This window comes from Cyanistes caeruleus, chromosome 2 (genome assembly GCF_971803275.1).
Source record: "Cyanistes caeruleus chromosome 2, bCyaCae1.hap1.1, whole genome shotgun sequence".
Classification (NCBI taxonomy): Eukaryota; Metazoa; Chordata; class Aves; order Passeriformes; family Paridae; genus Cyanistes; species Cyanistes caeruleus.
Window position 1 is genome coordinate 95,212,912 of NC_141702.1, and position 19,343 is coordinate 95,232,254.

The following is a 19,343-nucleotide window of genomic DNA, read 5'->3' on the forward strand; positions in this document are numbered from 1 at the left end:
GACCAGGATCAAAAATTGATTAGGGACATATTGAGATACTAGTAAAGCAGAATGTTACATAGAAAATGAATGCCATGAAGAACACTAGAAAGAGCACAGTTTTAATAACAGAATACAACTGCATTATGTTTAGCAGATGTCTGCTGTATTTACTCTCCCACCTGCAGGATTTGCCACCAACATAAAATCTAAGAAGGGATGAAGAGATGCTGTCAGTAAATGTTCTTTTTAGCAAAGTAAGACTAATACTGATTTATTTATCTCTAATGTGGTGTCCAAAATGTATTTGGTTTGTGAAAGATCTGAGACAAAATTATGAATCCTGCTGTTGAGCCTAAGAGATTAAAATCCTGCTGCTTCTGACCTTTTCTCCTTCAGTGTGCTTATAACAAGACTGAGCCCCAGGTTTTGGCCAAATCGTATTCACATTTGTGGGATGATTTCTGTTGCCTTCAGTCAGGTTTCTCTAGGGATGCACCTCATCATATTCTCTTGTAACATTTAATGTCCAGCTCCAGTAGCATGGCCTGAAAAATGACAGGAATCAAGTCCTTATGCACCAATTTTTAAATATTCAGGTATCGATACTGAGTTTTGACCATTGTTTCTACTCTCTCATATCACCTACAGGAATGTCAAGTAACTTTATACTACAACTGCAAATGGTGTAGTTTGCTTCTAATGGTTCTTCAAGGCTGTGAAATGATTTATTAAAACAGGATCTGTATTGAAGAGATTACAGATCAGAAGTACTCTGATTAAAATATTTGGCAGTCCACGTTTGTTTCAAGATATGTTAAGAGACTAAAAGAATGATCTAGAAAAAAAGAAGTTACTGTAATGAGTAAAATATTTTCCTCTTAAGTGATTTTAATATCTTTTTCTAAATTATACATTTCACCTCTTCAAAGAATTAGGGAATTACATAAACACCTGGGTATTTTCCCTTGCAGAAAATTCTACAGTACTGCCAAATGAATTCCAGATAAAGCCTTCCTGTTTTTCTGTCTCATTGTGTATCAAGGTGATAGCTAGTATGCTATCCAGATCATTGCTTCAACCAGACAGTTTATTTTCTGGGTAGCTTACACCTAAGAGACACGTCAAGAAGCTGAAACATTAGCAAAAACTTATAGCCTAGATGTAAATTACTAGTCTTTGAAAAACTATTGAAGTTGTCACTAACCTAGTATGCATAATTTTTTCAGGTCTCACAGACCCACCTATGTCATGAAGGCTACCTAAATTTATAAAGGGCTCTGAGTTATCTCAAAGTATTTACACAAGTGCACCTAAACTTCTGTTGCCTAGATTCAATTCAACAAACTTTGGAGCATGTGGTCACACTTTAAAAGACTTCTGCAGTTCATCAAGAAGGGACTGGTCAGGTAGTATTTGTACACCTCTACAGAAAAACAATAGGTTTGTATAGAGAAATGTGTAAATACTAGGTATTATGACTAGGTATTATGGTTATTATTTGTCTTTTTGTAACTGACATAATCTGTTAAATTGTTGAACGTATTTATTGGTCACTAAATCTATAATTCAGCAGTCCTCTCTTCTGTCCTCTGCAGACTTTACATTTCCTGTGAAGGAGGAACTCTGTGGCATCCCAGTGTAATGGAAAGGACGTGGACGCTGTGCTAACACTTATCTCTTCACCCCTCACGAGCAGGTGTGCTGACCTTTGCTGTAAGGAGCTGTGTTATGGCCTGCAGGAAGGGCTCCTGCAGCAGTGCCAGGGTCCCTATACCGTATGTATGCATCTACATACCCCTTATGCAGCATGGCTGCGCGGTACAAACTGCGCGTGGTCGCATGGGGGGCGCTGGGTTTTCTAAAGGGAAGCTTCTGTGAGGAAGCTTTGGCTCATCCATCTTCTCTTCTAAGGTGCGCAATACAGTAAACCCAAAACGAATCTGGGCATCCACCATGCCTGGAGAAAGAGTCTGCCATGTCATGCAAGACACAAAACTGGGTTTTGTTCAGGCTTGCAGCAAGGCTGGGACAGTGCAGGGCTTTGCAGGCTGTCTGCCCCTGTTGGCTGAGGAGTGGGGGTGTTTGCCAGCCAGCTTTCCTCCACCCCAGCTGCCCGTGGCTCCAGGGAGTGACACTCCTGCCACTGCCCCCACACCCTCCTGTTGCCCTGGGCTTGCTTCCTCTAGAAGGCAGCACTGGGCTGTCTGCAGCCATTGGACCTGCCCTCTAAAATGAGGCATTTCTTGTCCATCTTAACAGATATTGCTTTAATTTGGGTGGCAAGTGTTTACAGATTATAGCCTCTAGTTTGTAATGCTTCTGTGACAGCTGTTTTGTCCAGCTTTCATCATGATGTAAATGTTTTTAACCAAGGAGCCTTGGATACCTACTAACATGGTACACTTTCTCATGTGTTTGCCAATTTGCTCTTTATTTGTCTAGGAAGCTAGCAGAATTCATAATGTATAGTTTTTGCCCAAGAAACTAGCTGAATTCATACAGTATATTTTTTTCTCTGTAGTTCTGTTTCAGGGTAATGTTTAATCCACTATTTGAAACAGGTTTTTCATTCTCTTCTCTGTAATAAATTACTAAACTGAAAGAAATGGAACTAAGATCCTGTAGCTTAAATTCGCTGAGCTTTTGTTTTGAGGCTGAACAGTGAATCTTAGAAAGCTTGTTTTTCATTTGTCCTGAAACCTTGCCCCTCCTGCCTCCTTCTTTTCATGCCAATAAAAGGTAACCAGAGACAGCTGGGGGCTCTCTTTCTGCCTCCCTTGAATGGGAATGTCTTCTGAATGCCTCTTTCATGTACCTGCACAAACCCTGCTCTGCTAAAACTGCTATGGCTGAGCTTCTCAAAGGTTGAATAGGTTTTCATTGCCTGCATTTCTGGTCTGAAGCAGACTGAGAGAAATGAGTGTTAAGTAAACGCAGTGGCAGCCCTGCCAGCGTCAGCATTCCAGCCTACAGTGCTGTTCTGGACCAGGACACTGCCGGCACAGACTTCTTCACATCCAGCTGTCAGGGGGTTGTTTTACTTGCTAGCAGTTATAAAGAAGAGGGATGCATGGCAGACCAAAGACTGGCAAGTCTAATTTTTATGAAGTTGTTTATTTTTTCTATAACAAGTGTGTGGTGCCTTATGGATGTTGAATGGGAATTTAATACAGTGATAAAGTAAAATTGTAAACTTACCAAGTCTGTTTTCAGCTGCCTTTGTTCTGCACCTCTAAGCATCTGCAGAAAACACATTCAACAGCACTCAGACACTTCTGTGAATTTATATATGACTTTATTCAGCACCTTTTGCAGAGAACCGAGCACCTCGCTGCAGCTGATTGAAGTTAATAGAAAATGAAGGTGTCTGTCTCTCTTTCCATACCAGGCCTTTTGAGTGTGAAGTCAGTGCTCACTGGCTTTTAAGTGAAAACAGAGGTTTATTTTCAGCTTTATGTCAAGAGCATTTTACAAGTCCTATGTTGCAGTTTAAAGATCAAGATTTAGGAAACACTGATATTTGATAACAGAGGGGTGTGTATCTGGTGATTTAAGGAACCTGGGAAAATTACAAACACCCTAACATCCAGCTAGCAGTGGAATTTATACATGGAAGGATTGTTCATTCATAACTTACTAATAACAATGACAGGGTATTGTCTGTTGTAGCAGGCAAAAAACCTGCACTGGCTGAATTAGGCCTTTGTTTGCATAAACACCTAGGCAGGAAAATTTTCCCCCTTCTACCAAAATAACCTTATTCCTATACCACACGTAGGCAGTCATATCAATTTAAGACCTTCCCAAGTAAAGACAGCTGTATTCAGGAGTGAGACTCTGTGCTCAAGTAGTTATCTTTCAATAAATATAATATGGCTTATGCAAATCCTTCCACTTTACTTTCTTCCAGTTGCTGCTCCATAACCTAGAGAGGTTACTCCTGTCCCACCTGCTTGTTCAAGGTCTTTTGCTGGGTGATGCTATTCCCATAGCTCTGTCATGTAGCTGAGGTACTGCCCTTCCTGTTTCACTTCCCCTGAGCTGGTGGCTGTAGCTGCAATGAAAGCATCTTGTGGCATGTCAGGATTACCTAGTTAGGTTACTTAACATGAATGTACTAATGATGACCAGAGTAGTGCAGCGGTGATGTTAGTGTTGACTTCTTGGCCTAGTATTTGCTTTATTAGGAAGAAAATGACAGGTGAAAAGGACTGTCAGTGTAGACGTAACTGTAGAAGTATAAATGCAGTGCATGTATTGCTCTGCAGCCATCCTGTGTCACCCATGAGCTGTGGCAGACACAATGGGCAGTCCTGAAGTGGAGGGCTGGTTGAACAGAGGCAGCAGGTGTGTGGCCAACAGCCCCACCAAACCCAGCCAGGCATCTCCATCATGCCCTGCAGCACCGTGACTCCTGTGACTCCAGCCGCAAGTCAGCGTGATTCTGGATGCTCAGAAACATAAGCTAGAGTATATTAGCTCACCCTAATAATTTCCAGTATGAGTTCTCAGAGCCTCTGAAGTGATGTTTACAAAAATGTGTGTGTAGAGCTACTAGTCTTCAAGTGCTGGTCCCAGAGGAAAATCCACATGTACGCTTCAGAGTGACCTGGTGAAGAATGCAACAGCTTCTTGGAAATGGGATGTAAAATACTTTAGAGGGGTAGCTTCTCTGTATACTCAGAACCAGGCCTAATACACCTTGGATTTAAAGTACTGGCAGCTATGACTTCCTGAAAATGAAGATTCTTTTCCTCTTTCTCCTTTTTTATTCTTGCAAGTTACCACATCCCTTAGGATGTCTTTTTTGTTTCTTTACTCCTGATCGATGCTGCGGTGTTATTTGTTTAGTCATTATTTTTAGTTTTTTATGTAGCTGTTTGTCTGTTTATTGAAATGAACTGCCATCCGGGCACCCTGATCAAAGCAAAAAGCATGAAATCCCACGTGTTGCACTTTGGAGAGCAACAACAATGAAGCTAACCTTTCACCCATGACTTTCTTTTAACCCTTATTTTGAAAGACAGTAGCAAGCAATTCAGCTAACTTCTTAAGTAAGAGAATATTCAAACTAGCTCGATTGTAATACAGTGTTCTTTTCAAGTGAATGGAAGGTCTCGGAGTAATGCATACAAATTCAGAGGCTGGGTAAGTTCATTACTTTGGAGTTTCTGGTGTAGTAATAACAGTGAAATGGTTAAAAGGCTGACTTTAAAGTGGTCACAATTAGGCTTCAAAGTTAACACCCCACCCCACTGAGATGAATGGGAGCAGTTGACATTTCTTAGTGCTATTGTTTCAGTCTGGCTTGCTATAGCTTCTAAAATAAGACAACAGTACATCTGTTTACATTCTGCTTCCGCAAACCCAGATGGGCTAGAAACTTCATTGTTTTTTAAGTGGAAGCTTGGATTCTGGAGAATACAGCAATATCCACAGGGTATCTGTAGGAAGAAGAGCTGAAAGCTGCCTTAATCATAGACATCTCCCCCTTCTCTGTAAACTTCTATTGTCCTAGGACAAATCTGTAAACCACAGGGGGAAAAATAAAGTAATATGTATTTGAAGTACTTTTTACTTACAGCATGACATGCCCACAATAACTTCTCATCAAGTCCTTAGCATACAAATTTTCATAAATGGATGCAGTGTTTTGAACTTTGTTCTCTTTTAGTAGTTTGTAGAAAGTAAAGGTCTTGCTTTTACTGAGTGTGGTAGGTTCTCTTAAAACTTCTCCTAAGAGAAAATTCTTCCGTAGATAGAGAAGCCAGAGGTTCACCCAGGAGAGTTTGAGACCAGGTGTTGCTTTGTATTCACATGGGTAGAAGCCTTAATTTACTTCTGAAAGCGTTACAAGGAGAAGTAAGATTTTTGAGAGGAATATTTTGCATTTTTCTGATACTGTCATATGGGCAGCTACATTAGCTGGAGTAAGATCTTAGGAGCTGGAATGGATTAATAAAGGTGCAAGTGGGGCCAGAATTTGGAGCAGATGGTCTCTATTACCCCATGCCTCAGTTTATGTAGGGAGTACACAGAGTCCTCTCAGACTTTTGTTGAGGGGTCTGCACAGTGGCAAACTGCCCTCAGTAACAGCCAGAACCCTATGAGAGCTTCTCTGATAAAAGCGACCCATTAGATATGCTTAGGCTGTAGATTGAAACCAGCTGTGAATCTGTCGGAAAGATTTTCCTCATTGTGCTTTCATCAGGGTGGAAAGTTTGTGGCTTGTTTTGCATATATATGTATTTTGGGCTTCATTGCTCTGATTTTGCGAGTCCTAGGCACTGCCAGGATAAGAGCTCTCATGCATACAGGCTCCTTTTGTATCCTGGCACTCTTTGTATCCTGCCTTCTTTCTGCTCATGGACAACACAGCTTGTGCTTTGGAAGAGCCATTGTGGGCTCTCCCAAATGGTGTCTCCCAGATTTCCACCCTGGGTGAGCTGGATGGTGAAGGCAGGCATGCAATCTGTGGTTTGGGCTCATGACACTTGTTTCCTGCCCAACTTCAAGCTGCATTTTCATCTGACTATAAAATACAGTGGCCCTGAGCCTTGACAGGCCTTCAGGTTGTCTGAGACCACTGTGGGCATTTCAAGAGTGTAAACTGTTTCCTCTCGTTCTTCTCCTCAGTTCCTGTGTTATGTGGGAACATGAACCAATCTGGTCTGGATGAAGAAAACACCTGAGAAAACCCAACAGGAATATTTGCTTTGAAAGTTTCTCTCATGAAATTGTTTAATCTTTCTATTAAAAAAAATATTGCTTTAAAAATAAAAAAATGTTAAATCATGCTGGGAAAACCATTTCCAATGTGATAAAACTCCTACAATGTGAAGCAAGAACCACTCAATTCAACTGCATGAGGAAGGACAAGTTATTTAATCAAATGGAGGGCTAGAGAACAGCATCAAATATGCATTTTTTATATTTGTTTCCATTTTTTCTAGTCCATTTCTGACTGGATTTTCCTTGGTATTACACAGACTTGAGTTACATCTTGTGGAAGAAAATAGGTATCCTAATAGACCTTTTGAATATAGTTAAAATATTCAGCAAGGCTACAGTAGGTCAGTGGCAAGGATTGGAAAAGAAGCTAGGGGATGTTTTGCCCAGTTCTGTATTTTTTAATTAGCAAACTGGCCTGCCTTCCTGAATTACAATGACATTGTGGTACCTAAATGTTCAGAAGCCTAAGGTTTATATACTAACCCTAACACAGAGAATTTCTTGAATAGGCTTTAAGAAAATATTTCTGTAGCTTCTTTACCGGTTGTGCCCTAACCTGATTTTTTGCATGGTATTCAAGGATGATTTTGACAACAGATTTATCTTTTAGGGAATATAAAATACCAGGGATTAAAAGGGACAGATCTGGACAGAGCAGGAATTTGCCATCAGAATGATATTCTAAAACAACTTCTGAAAAATTAGCATGTTATGAAAGTAAATATTTTTTTTTAAATATTGTGCTCTTTTAATTTTCTTTTAGAAAAGAAAATGAAGCCTTCCATTATTAGACTATTTAGTTTTGAGTAAATTGTGTGTTTCCCTTTTGTGGTGCATTTCTTTAGTCAATTTATATTTTGCATGCCTATTGCTCCCAGTCTGCTGGTTATAGCTTGCTTGCCAACTGGTATTTGCCACTAAGAATCAGAATCACAGTTTTCTTTGAGGAGCTTGCATTATGGCAGTCATTGTCCCATAGAAGAGGATGAAGGATGCAGACGGTCGCTCCTGTGGGTGTCGTGAAAAACGCAATGGGGAAAGAGCACAGCAAATTGAAACAGTATTTTTCAGTTCATAAATACTAAAAATTGGAATGTCTTCCCTAAATAACCCTGAAGTTTTATTTCTTATTTAAAATTCTTTTAAAATATCCCAACAAAAGAAAACAACTGATATTTACTTAATCATCCCAAGTTAGGAAAAAAATGTTGAATAAAAATGTATTTTGTAGGATTAAATTTCTATATTTTTTTCAGCTCTAATTATGATAAGGTTGTATGAGGATTAATTTTATTCTTTCTTTGTCTCATCCTTTTTCCAGTCTAGACAATGAAAATAGTTTAATCTAGCAGTTTTTACATTGTGGTCTGTGCACCAGAGCTGGCTTGTAAAACTTTTTCTTTCAGTGGTTTTATTGTTCAAGAACTGGTGCTTCCTGTTACTTCTGGCCATGCATTTTGATTTTGTGAATGAGTATGCTTAGACAAAAGAATAGTACTAATCGAATATATACCTTGTGTAGAGCTCTATGTTCTCATTAAATAAAAAATTATACCAGAACTGTGAAGGTAACAACTCTTCTGAAAGGCTGAGTCAACAGGAAAAAGAAGAGAGCAGTGAATAAGAGAAATCTGGGATTTCTTCACTTCAGGTATTCAGTAAGGAAGAGGAAACAGCACAGGTAAAACATAACATGGAGTGTTGCTCTTCATGCACATAGTTTAAACTTGATGGTATAAGAACTGTGCTTTGGGCTGCTTTTCAAGGAAGAGAAAACCAATGGCATATTGGTTCATGGCAGGGAGCAAACCAAGTAGAACCAATTACAATTTAAATAGATAAGTGAAAGCTTATCTAGCATGATCTTAGTTGCTGTGTCATACTGTTTTTTGTTTCCATATTGCCTTTTGCAGTTTTATTGTTCTAGTGCTTCATGGTTGTGTATTTTGAAGGTTGTGGTTTACGTGACTAGATTCACTCCCTACTGGGATATAGGCCAAGATAGTCAAAGTGATTGTTTATTTTGAGCACCTCCATTTTTTAAGGGTCCAAATCAGAGTAGTTTTGGAATAGGGAAACACAGTTGTTTGTGTGGTTTGTCAACATGATATGGAAAGACAAAGAAGAAAAAATGTGTGTGATCAAAATCCTTGTTCACTTTCCATAGTCTTAGTGTCTGAGTTGAGGTGACAAGATTTGGGTACTGCTGTCCTGGAAACTGGAATGTATATCTGGCCACGGTCCAGGCTGAAGGAAGTAAAGCTGAGCAGTGACATCACCCTGTCTTTGCATTTCTCTTCCCTGATCTCCTAATTGCCCTAGAGCTTTACTGAAGATTTAGATGTGGTCTTCTGGTAAGACAGTGGTGAGATCAGTGCTGACTGTACCATATGTGGAATAGGTATAACAGCTACACTGTATATGTATTACAAAGCATAAATAACCTATGCATTCAATTTTGCTGCCTGTGGCGTGGGTGAAGCTACCCAGTGCAGGGGTAGCAAGAGGACATGCCTTCTAAAAGAACAGCATGAGCACGGGTGCTGTCAGAATACTTGGCTTAGAACTAATTTCCCCCTCAAATTCTGTCCTGCTAATACAGAGAAGTACAGTTTGTGTTGCTGAAGTAACTGCATTTACAAGAAATACTTGAGCATAATACTTAAAAAAAGTCCTGGAAGCATTTCATTAGGTTATAGCTTTTTGATTGCCTATTTTTAGGACAAGATGTCAGCTGATACAGTTCCTTTAAAAATGCACTTTGGATTAAGAAGAAGGAAAAAAAAAGCAGCATAAACTGTGAAGTCTTAATTGTTAGAAGTGCAACAATAACTTAAAAACAGACTGTAAAGCCTGGTCTGACAGCTGGAGGAAGGGATACTTTATTAATAGTTGTAAGGAATGGGTGGATAGAGCCTGAAAAAGGCAGCAGGGGATATTAAAAGAAGCTTTGTAATATGAAACCATTGCCAAAATGTCTTACAGAACAATTTATGAAAGAGCCTGTGTCGCATAAGCACCAAGTTAATACATGGTGAATGGGATAAACAGCTTCTGACTGGTGTGCATCACTGAAAGTGAAGGTACACCAGTGCTGCAGCCCAGCTCTGCTGTGGCAGATCATTTAATGGGCTGGAAATGGGCACACGGGGCTCACTGGCCAGTAGTCTTTGCTTTCATGACTCAAAGTTTCTGTCTGGCAAGCTCCAGATGACTGGCCACTATACTTGCTATATAGCCATCACACTTCAGTATTTTAGTCAAAGTCCCCTAAACATCCTTGCAACTGATAGCCAAATTGCTCTGCTAATATGACCTGAGACATATAACTCCAGCACTTATTTCCTGCGGGAGGTGGCAGGGAAGATCCCTCTCTACAGAGATTTCTTGTAGCTAAAATCTCTCCAAATTAAACCCCCAATTAAAGCACAACTGCAGGTTTTCTGTGGCCAAGAGCTGACTGCATAGGCTATAATGGGAATTCAAAATCCCTCTTTTTGCTCCAGCCTCGGCTGCAGGGCTTCTCTGATTCCAGACTGCCTGGGTATCCGACAGAGCAGTGTCCATATTAGACTATGATTATCTGTTTATGACAGATCCAGAACACTTCAATTTACTCGTTATTTAAAAAAAGAAGTCCTTAGGTAAATGTCAATAAACCCCCACAAACTCCCAGAATTTGGGAAACCCTTGAAAGCAGAAGGGCTGCACTCATGGGGAAGTTTTGATCTCATTTGAAATCATATATCCATAAAATCGCTTTAGTGCAGACTTCCTGTGTCATGCCGTGCTGACTCTGTGTGAGATCTGACATTGTTCTTTGCTCTTTAATAACGAAAGCTCAGGAGGGTGGGGAGAGGGGAAACATAAACAAAAATGTCAGCCTGATTTTTAGCATTGTAGAAATTTAACCCAAATTGCCTGAGCCAATCCTAATCCCTCCTTTCAGGTTTGTCCTTTCCATGTGGGTCAAAGGCAACTCAATTCCTGATACATCAAATCCAGAAACTTGCTGAGGCCGTCAGTATCTCTGGCAGCATCACATGGTGCAGATGACACTTATTATGTCTGTGGTACATGGCAAATTTGTTCTCAGGATCAGAATTTTCAGTGGATATGTTACCAGTGTGGCTTCCTTTCTCTGCTGCTTCCCTCAGTTGCAAGTGTGTTGCACTGACAGGAAGCGTTACTTCTGTTCACTTTAGCTTTACCAATGTTGTTAGGTTTGTTTTTACGCTGTTTTGCTTTTCCTAGAAGATTATTTTCCTTTTTCACCTGTGATCTTAGCCAGTTCACCATGTTGATGGGAATTTCTGCTCCTGCTACTTGGCAGCATATGTCCTTTCTAGAGTGTTTCTTTTCTTTTTGTGTATTGTACAAAGCTGGTTCCACCTTTGATAGCTATTTTTTATTTGCAAGGGGAGCTGGCAAGTTAGGTATTTTCTTGAAACTTTTCCTGCACAGCTTTTTTCTTTACCTTCTTGCCTTGTCTGGGTGCCACCAGTACTGGGAACAGCAGAGCTGGCAGATGAGCTTTTGTGTTGTGTTTCAGATTTACTTTGAGTGGTATTTAGAAGACCAGCCCTGCATTCATGAGATATGTCTGAGGTTATAGGTGAAATAAAAATGCAAAGGTAGATATTGCTTGTGGCACTGATGAGGAGAATTGGTGTTGCTAAGATGGGAGAGGAATTGCATTTCCATGAGGTGTTTGGGATTTTCTTTTGCTGGATTCTTAACTTTTCCATACAAGAGAAATGTTTAAGGACCTACCTGTTCAAATGCTGTCCAGGAACCTGTCCAGCCTACTTGCAAAAAGAGGGTGATTGCATCTGCATCCATTGATACTTTCCAGGGTTAGAATCCATTATGGTAGACTTTGTGGAATGCAATCAGGAGAAAAGGCGGGGACAAATTCTCTTTGGGGTAGCCATGGGTAAGATATATACCCACAGTTTTCTTATTAAAGCCATGCTGTTGTGTGACAGAAGGAGGGAGAACACCCCTCTTCATCCTGTGTCAAGGAGCATATACTTATCATTTCTGTTGTCATAGCCTGAAGTCTGGTTGGATTGGCTCCCCCTTTTTGCTCAGATATGCTTTTGGTGATCATACGTCCTTCCCATGAATACTAAATGATGTCATGCTGCTCCATACTGAAATATGTTCATCAGAATTTCCAGTTTGCTCCCAGGTAGGCCTTCCTTACAGTTTTCTAAATGATGAAAAGTTGGTGTAAGATGTGTTGCCATCCATGCTTCTGATCCACAGAAAATATCAGTTAGATTAAAGGAAATAATTCAACCTTAGTTGTTCTTTTTATTCAGTTTAGGTTTGAAGGGTGTTGAGTGTCCTAGCTATAAGAACATGTTATTGCTTTTGTACATTATTGCTGTTATAATCCAGGAGAAACATATCAGGACCCACTCATTTCTTAACAGACTAGAAAAATTTAAAATATAAGATGTCACATGAGGCTGAAACTGCAGTCCATCTGTAGGGAGACTTCTTGCTGCTGTAAGAGAGGCAAGGTGATGCTGTGCTTTGGGAAACAGCAGGACCATTACTTCCAGTGTCAGAGGCACAGTCCCAGTATATAGGGGCCCACACCCTAATTTTTTTGAGGTAGTCAGCTCTTAAAGTTATCTCTCTGTCTTTCCTTTGTTGGCCTTTTTACTACTTTTAGACATCAGTTGTCTTTGTGAGTCTTCTTTATGGTTATATTTGCTAAAAAATGCAACTGGTTTGGATTCCCCACCTAAATAACTTGACTGAGAACCTACAATACTTGCTGTTCTCCCTCTTCTTCAAAGCTAGACTACAATTAATGAAAACTTACAAGTGGTTTGTTTAATACACTATTTTTAATACACTATTATTTTTTTGAGATTTTTTTCTCTTCTCCCTCATCATTCCGATCTGTGAAGCTTCCTTGTACTGTCTTTCTTTAAACATTATGCAGAATAAAATATAATAATTTTGCTCCTTACTTAGACTTTGAACCCTTTGAAATGAAATCAGGTGAGTTTGCCTGTACTTAGCTGGTTGGAATCTTAGGAGATTCTATTATTTTGTTGTGTAGGGAGTGCCACAGCTGATTAAAATAGATTTGGTCTTTTGTCTTTAGATCAGTAGGTTAATTTGTGATTTTTAATCTACAGCAGTATCACATAGTTGTAAGGTAGCACTGCACACTTCCATAGGAAAAAAACCAATCACACCTGATTTAGCCTAATTTAGATTTGTAAATCTTAATAATTACTTTAGAACATACTTGAAGTGAGTCTGTGAGTGCAGCTAGGCTATTGACTTTCCTCAAATCTGCGTAAGTGGAGAAGAGAGAAAAATACAAAGTATTGACAATTTCATCACTGTGTCTAAACTCAGGACTAAATATTGTAAGTCCATATATAAATATATATGTATAGATGCAATTCTGCACATTCTCCATCGGTTCTTAGCTTATAAGTTACGAATATGAATTTGAACTCTACTACTTACATATACACGTGATAAACTTATGATAAAAATCAGATGCAGGCAAAAATGCCTTGAAGAATTCGAATTCGTGGTCTGAATGATGAGACTTACCCCATATGAATGCCTACAGTGTGGTAACTTAAGTTCATTAAGTTCATCAGGTAGTTTAAGTTCATTCATGTCCTAATAAGTGGTAGCTGCTCTAGGAAGCCCTCTAAGCTTTCTATAACCAGATGTGCCACTGGTAATCTTTCCAAAATGTGATGTCAATGGAGCTGCAGCTGGTTAAAGGGCTATGCAGGGCAAAAAGTAGTATTAGTGGCTAATAAAGGCTAATTCTTTTGCAAGCAAAATTAGCTCGCTTCACTAGCTTGTTATGACTTGAAGTGTCTGGCCGTTGAACTATGCTTCTGGCTCATTTGTTGCTCTCAAAGGGATCCCACCCTGACTGACAGCTGTACTGGACTGGAAAAAAAGTAGCTCACATGAGTGAGAATAAGGGGACTTCAGTTTGTGGGTCTTTAGGACAGTAGCAATCCATGCAAACAACCTCCATAGGAAAAAGAGATGAACCCAACAAGGAATGTGCGTGATGTAGGTCCCGGCTTTGGGTCACTAAATTTCCTTAACTAACCAGTTACTACTGCAGAACTTTGTGTTCACAGATGCTGTAATTGATTCACGTGATATGTAACTACCTAAAAGACACAAATATCCATTAACTGGTTCCAGCAACCCTAAATAATCACTAGAAACTTGACTTCAGTACATTCCAGATACTGTGATACTCTAAAGTGATTAAAACAGCACCAGAATAGCCTAAGCTCTGTGGATGTGTATTTATTTTTATTCACTGGTGTTTTGGGGTAAATGCCACATCAGAGTGTTTTTATTACAAAGTTCCTGTTCCTGCTCAGTGCAGCTGTACCTGTTCTAAATACCTTCATCAAAGGCAACCTTTTCCTTTTTTTCTTAATCTCAGATCAGTTTACCAAGGGCAGTTGTCCATGGCTTCCTTAAGCTTGCCTGCAGAAAAGCTTTCTTAAAATTCTTTCCTTCTCACATGCTTAGAAATGTGTGTGCATGTGTATAAACATGGATGCATGCATATGCCCATGCATATTTTAATCTGTTCCTGCTTCAGTCCTACAGCCTTGTGCATGGTCAGACTGAGAAAGGACTCAAGGATAAGGTTGCTGCCAAAGAGCAGCAAAACTCTTTCTTCCTTGTGTACTTCCAAATGATTTGAACACCTTCTTTATTTATGGAATGTTTCAAATTTCTGGGCTCTCTGTTAACATTATGTAGACAAATGTGCACGGAGGTCAAGAGTGATTTTTTTTTTTTACTGTGGTGTTATTTTTGCAGGTAATTTGACACTCAGTGTTAATACAGGTCATCCAGAGTGACAGGTTGGTGATGTTGCCTTTTGTGCAATTAAGCCCTTGAATGTTGATCCTGGATTGAGAGTTTATAGAAACCACATGGAGATATTGGTTTATACTGTTAAGTAAATTCTGGGTCCCAAACTTTTACTCATTATGAAACAGTATTTGAATTAAAAGGAGACCTTGGACTAATGAATGAGTTTGGCTTCTTTAGCATGCCTGTGACATTGCTTTCTTTGCATCAGAGACTCCTGTGAAGTGCTGGCTCCCTGTTTTAGTGATACTGGAAATCTCTTGAGAAGGCCCGTAAGTCCAACTTATCATGGCAAAAAAAGAGCCGAACTTATATAGAAATTGAGACTTCAAATTGGACTTTTTAATCTCTATTATTTTTATTCCTTGTGAAATTCTTTTTGATTAGCCATAGTTGGGTACAGCTTGGATGCCCAGCCTTGTGATAGGCTGAGGGATGATGAGAAACAGTAATATTAATGATTTTTGCTTACCAAGGATCTCAGGAAAATAGGCAAGAGGAAACTCCCAGTATTTTCACACCAAAAGGGATTTTTCTCAAATATTAAAAAAAAGAAAAAAAGTAAAGGCTATTTGATCCAGACATAAAGATATACTCAAGAATCTTGTAGAGCATAGTCTAACATGTTGCTTAATGATGACTTTTCACATTGAAAATATACTGAGAAACTATAAAAAAGAGATCTTGTAACAACAGGGGTGACAGATAGGAGAACTGGAGCTAACATTGGACTCAGAACCAGAACAAACCTACCCAGTCAGAGATGCATTTCAGGTGGTAAGTTGCTTGCCATGGCACATGAGAGATTGGTGCTGAAGTGTTCCCCTCTGCTTAGATGCCATCACAATTAGATTATGGCACAAATGTGTTAATGCTGCAAGCCATGCTCAGGTAGTCACTCCTCTGAGTCTTACGTATAGAAGAAGTATTAGTACCATGTATTACCAGCAAAGATTTATGGCAAATTTCTAAAGATACCTTGACTGAAAAGTCAGAATAGTCTGTTTCTTGCTGAATCAGTTTCACTGTAAGGAAACAAACAAGTGCTGAAATAATGTAGGATGTGACATCTTCCTGCCATTAGCAGTATTCTTTCTGTCAGTTTGGGTTCTCCAGTAGAGTAAATCTCAAGTTCATTGAGGGGAGTGGTAGGCTGGGATGCTTTTCATCCTTTACACATTATAGTCACTGTGGCCAGACTTGCTACCTGTCCTTCTCCTTTGTCTGCTGAGGAAATTCAGCTTATATGAATATTCTTGATTGTGCTCTGCTGTTATCACTCTAGCTCCATGGTTTCAGTTCTTGGTATCCCTGTTATCAAAAGTAAAAGTGTTGCTGAAACTTTGTTTTTGCTTCTTCAACCTCCCTAATTTCTTCTACTATAATGCAACATTTGTACTTTTTGTTTATGCATTTCTGTCTTTTAAGTCTGTGAAGCTGGTTTTGTGCAAAAACTGTGCCAAGGCAACAGTTAGCAGTGATGCAGTTGCCCCAGTGCTAAGCTGATAACACAAAGAGCTGCAGCATTTCTACTTTTGTGCTTTGAACTCGCTCTCTTGGAGCTGGTTTCCTGATTTGTCTCATTAGCACTGATTTGCTTTATTCCCTGAGTGCAATTCCTCATTTGGTAAGAGTTAGGGCAACTACATCTCCATTTTCCCCTAGCTTAAGCAAAGGAGCAGTAATGGCCACCTCTCCCTGTTTTTCCCTTGGCAAAATTCCCAGAAAGATGTGTGCTTAATTGTAATTTGCTCTCTGTGGTCAGCAGTAATATCTCATCTTTTAGTATCTCAACAAAACCACTATGTTTAACTCTGTGTGCTCTGAGGCCTCACCTGATCTCGTACAGAGTAACCCTGTATTTCAATTAGGATGAATATATGCAGCAGAGGTGTTCACATTTATTGTATATACAATTAATTCCTCTGTCATTTGCTGATTCATCTGCTTTTCATGACTTCAAAACAAACAAACAAACAAAAAATAACTCACCATCTTTTGGAAAAATAATATTTTCTGGGGAAGGCTTAATCTGTGCATCTAGCGTATCTTACTAAATCTGGTTTTGAATTTTAGGTAGACAAGCAACTTTCTTGAAGTCAAAACTCTTCAAGAGAAACCACCAGGAGTGGCACAAAAGTGGGAATGTGAGGCCTGCAATATGTTATATGAGTCTTTTAGTCCAACCTACCCTATTTCCACCCTGGTGCTAAATATACTGCTGACATACTTGCAAGAAAAGAAATACTGAGCTTGTTGGCAGAGCAACAGGCACCTTTAGATTTAGGCTTAGTTTCATTTCTGTAAATTTCCTTGATAGTACATGAAAAAGAAATGTCAGGTTATTGTATTTGTGACTTTGGTGGTGAAGTTTGGCAAATATCAGATCATCTTAATAAAATGTTGAATTTTAAATCTAACACTTCAATTAAAAAATATCTTTCCTATAAATAAAACTGAAAAATTTAATTCCAGGTACATGTCTTGCTCTTCAGGAACTCCTGTCCTGCTTAAGAAAAATAAAACTTCCATCTGAAGTGCATTAATAACTGTTGTGAAATAAGAAGGTATTTCCAAAATGTCTAACTTGCCTGAAGCATTTGCATCAGCTAAGTCAGCAATACTTTGCCAGCCACTGTTGTATTGTATTTTATTCAAGAGACAGATAACCAATCCTCTGTGTCCTGGAATGAGCCTTTTCCTACTGTTGGTCACATGTAGTTTGTTTTTTCATCTCTCTAACCTCATGGAATGTAAGGAAAAGTGATACCATTGAAAAAATCCAAAGAAACAAATTCAGGTTGAAATTCAATCATAAATTCAACTTGAGTTTTTTTGTGTGTGTAAAAATAGAATGTTGACATTGAAATATTATCATCCATATTTTCCAGATTTCATGTCTTTCACCTATCCCCATGTTTATAACCATGCTTGGTCATCCCCATACTGAACTTCTGGGGAAGTGTGTGATTAGCCACTTTGAACAGAAAATCCATCCAGTTTTGTAAACAACTCCTCATAAGGAGTTTGTGGCAGCTCCTGCATTAATGATAGGACTTCTGGTTTTGAACTTTTATGTGTAATTCTGCTTTGTTTGGTAATACTTAACTAGGGACGATTCCTGATAAAAATATTGATATAGCTTTACAGCAAGATTTTCAAGATCTCTTTTAGAATCTCTTTCTACTGTCGTTCAATGAATAGTTCAAGTCTCTTTTAAAGGCTTTTATATCAATGTTCTAATTAATTAATCTAAAACTCATTTAAAATGAGTTTTAAAATATTAAATACTGGATGTAAGTTGCTTTTGAAATCAAGTAGGTTTTGTTAATGTGATTTCAATGTGTTTTGTGTAAGCAGTAAGTTTCATTTAATAATTATGAATGTATCACAGAGGAGTAAGACATTTGATACTTTTTTTTATAAGACTTAACATGCTGCCCCAATGCATGTGGATTCCTAGCATCTGAATCTGATGCACATCCTGGGAGTAAGGACTGGCATGTGCCACATGTCAGCCCTGGTTGGGTCATGGCTCTGGGGTGGACGTGCTCACATCTGATTGAGCATTTCTTTACCCCTTCTTTTCCAACAGCAGAGCCTCAAGTGGGAGGACCAAGCAGAAGGGGAACATCCTTCTCCCTGGCTTCTGTGGGGGACACTTGCTCCTGTTCAAGATTCCCCATGAGGCTGTCACCTTAGAGGGGTTTGCAGGCTGTGCTCTCAGTGTGTCTGTCATGTTGAGATCCCAGCTTCAGGGTGAGGAGGTAATGCTGCCCTGGAGATGCGTGTGGGCAGCATCACTGGGGGGCAAATCATTTCAAGGTGATGAGAATTATGTCTTCTCCATGTTAGATCAGGTAGGCTTTATAAAGTTTGTGAAGTTCTGCTTTTTTTTTTTTCCATTCTAGACCCTACAGTGACCTTACTGTTGGCTGATTCCAGAGAGCCAACTCATTATTCTGAATTGAAATTTCTCCATCTCCAAAATCAGAGGTAAAGATCAAAGTATCTTGAGACAGTGGGTTGGAATGTACCATGGTTATTATGATTATACTGCTCGCTGTTAATATCAGAAGGGAAGATAATCTGTTCTTAAATTCAGAAAGAATTAAATGCCATGAAACTAGTGGAATGGTAACAATAGCCTGAGGAATGCTGGTGAAATACCAACATGACATGGCTTGAGTTAGAAGTATTACATTTTTGCCACATGTTAGGAACCACTAACTCTGGTGGCTACTGTAACTTATTAAGAATTGTATGGGAATCTGTTTTCAATATCTGTTATTTAAAAATATCTTGGATTGTAACACTGGAAAAGAAAAAGAATATGTATTTCCTGAAATCTGCCTCAATGCCATTTTTTCACTGTCCAATTTCTGCTGTTCTGGTTTTTTTTTTATTTTTTCTTTGTTTTTTTTTTTTTTTTTTAATATAGTGATTTTTATACACAATTTCATCATTTTCCCAAAGAACTGACTGTTATCAGAGGTCACATGCTGAAAATCACCTGTGTAGTTTCACGTGCTTTATTTTATTTTCAAAGAGATTATTAAGCATTTCAAGGAGAAGAATTCATCTTTTTGATTTCTGTTGTACAAAATAGTAAGGAAACTTGAAGTGTTTTCTCTGTGCTTCTGCCATGTCTGTAGATATTTTTTTTTTCATAAGTATTTGAACATTATAGCTGAAAGGATCTGATTAAACATGCTAGAATTTTTACA

General features: G+C 38.9%; 1 long non-coding RNA gene across 2 annotated transcripts in view; it reads left to right on the forward strand.

Annotated features, from left to right (window-relative positions):
• Positions 1–2,737: 2,737 nt before the first annotated feature.
• Positions 2,738–19,343, forward strand: part of LOC111926130 (uncharacterized) — a 156,133-nt gene continuing 139,527 nt past the window's right edge. For both annotated transcript variants that reach the window (XR_015283653.1, XR_015283654.1), the window contains exons 1-2: positions 2,738–3,070; positions 18,528–18,612. This is a non-coding gene — a long non-coding RNA (uncharacterized LOC111926130). The remainder of the gene's footprint in view (positions 3,071–18,527; positions 18,613–19,343) is intronic.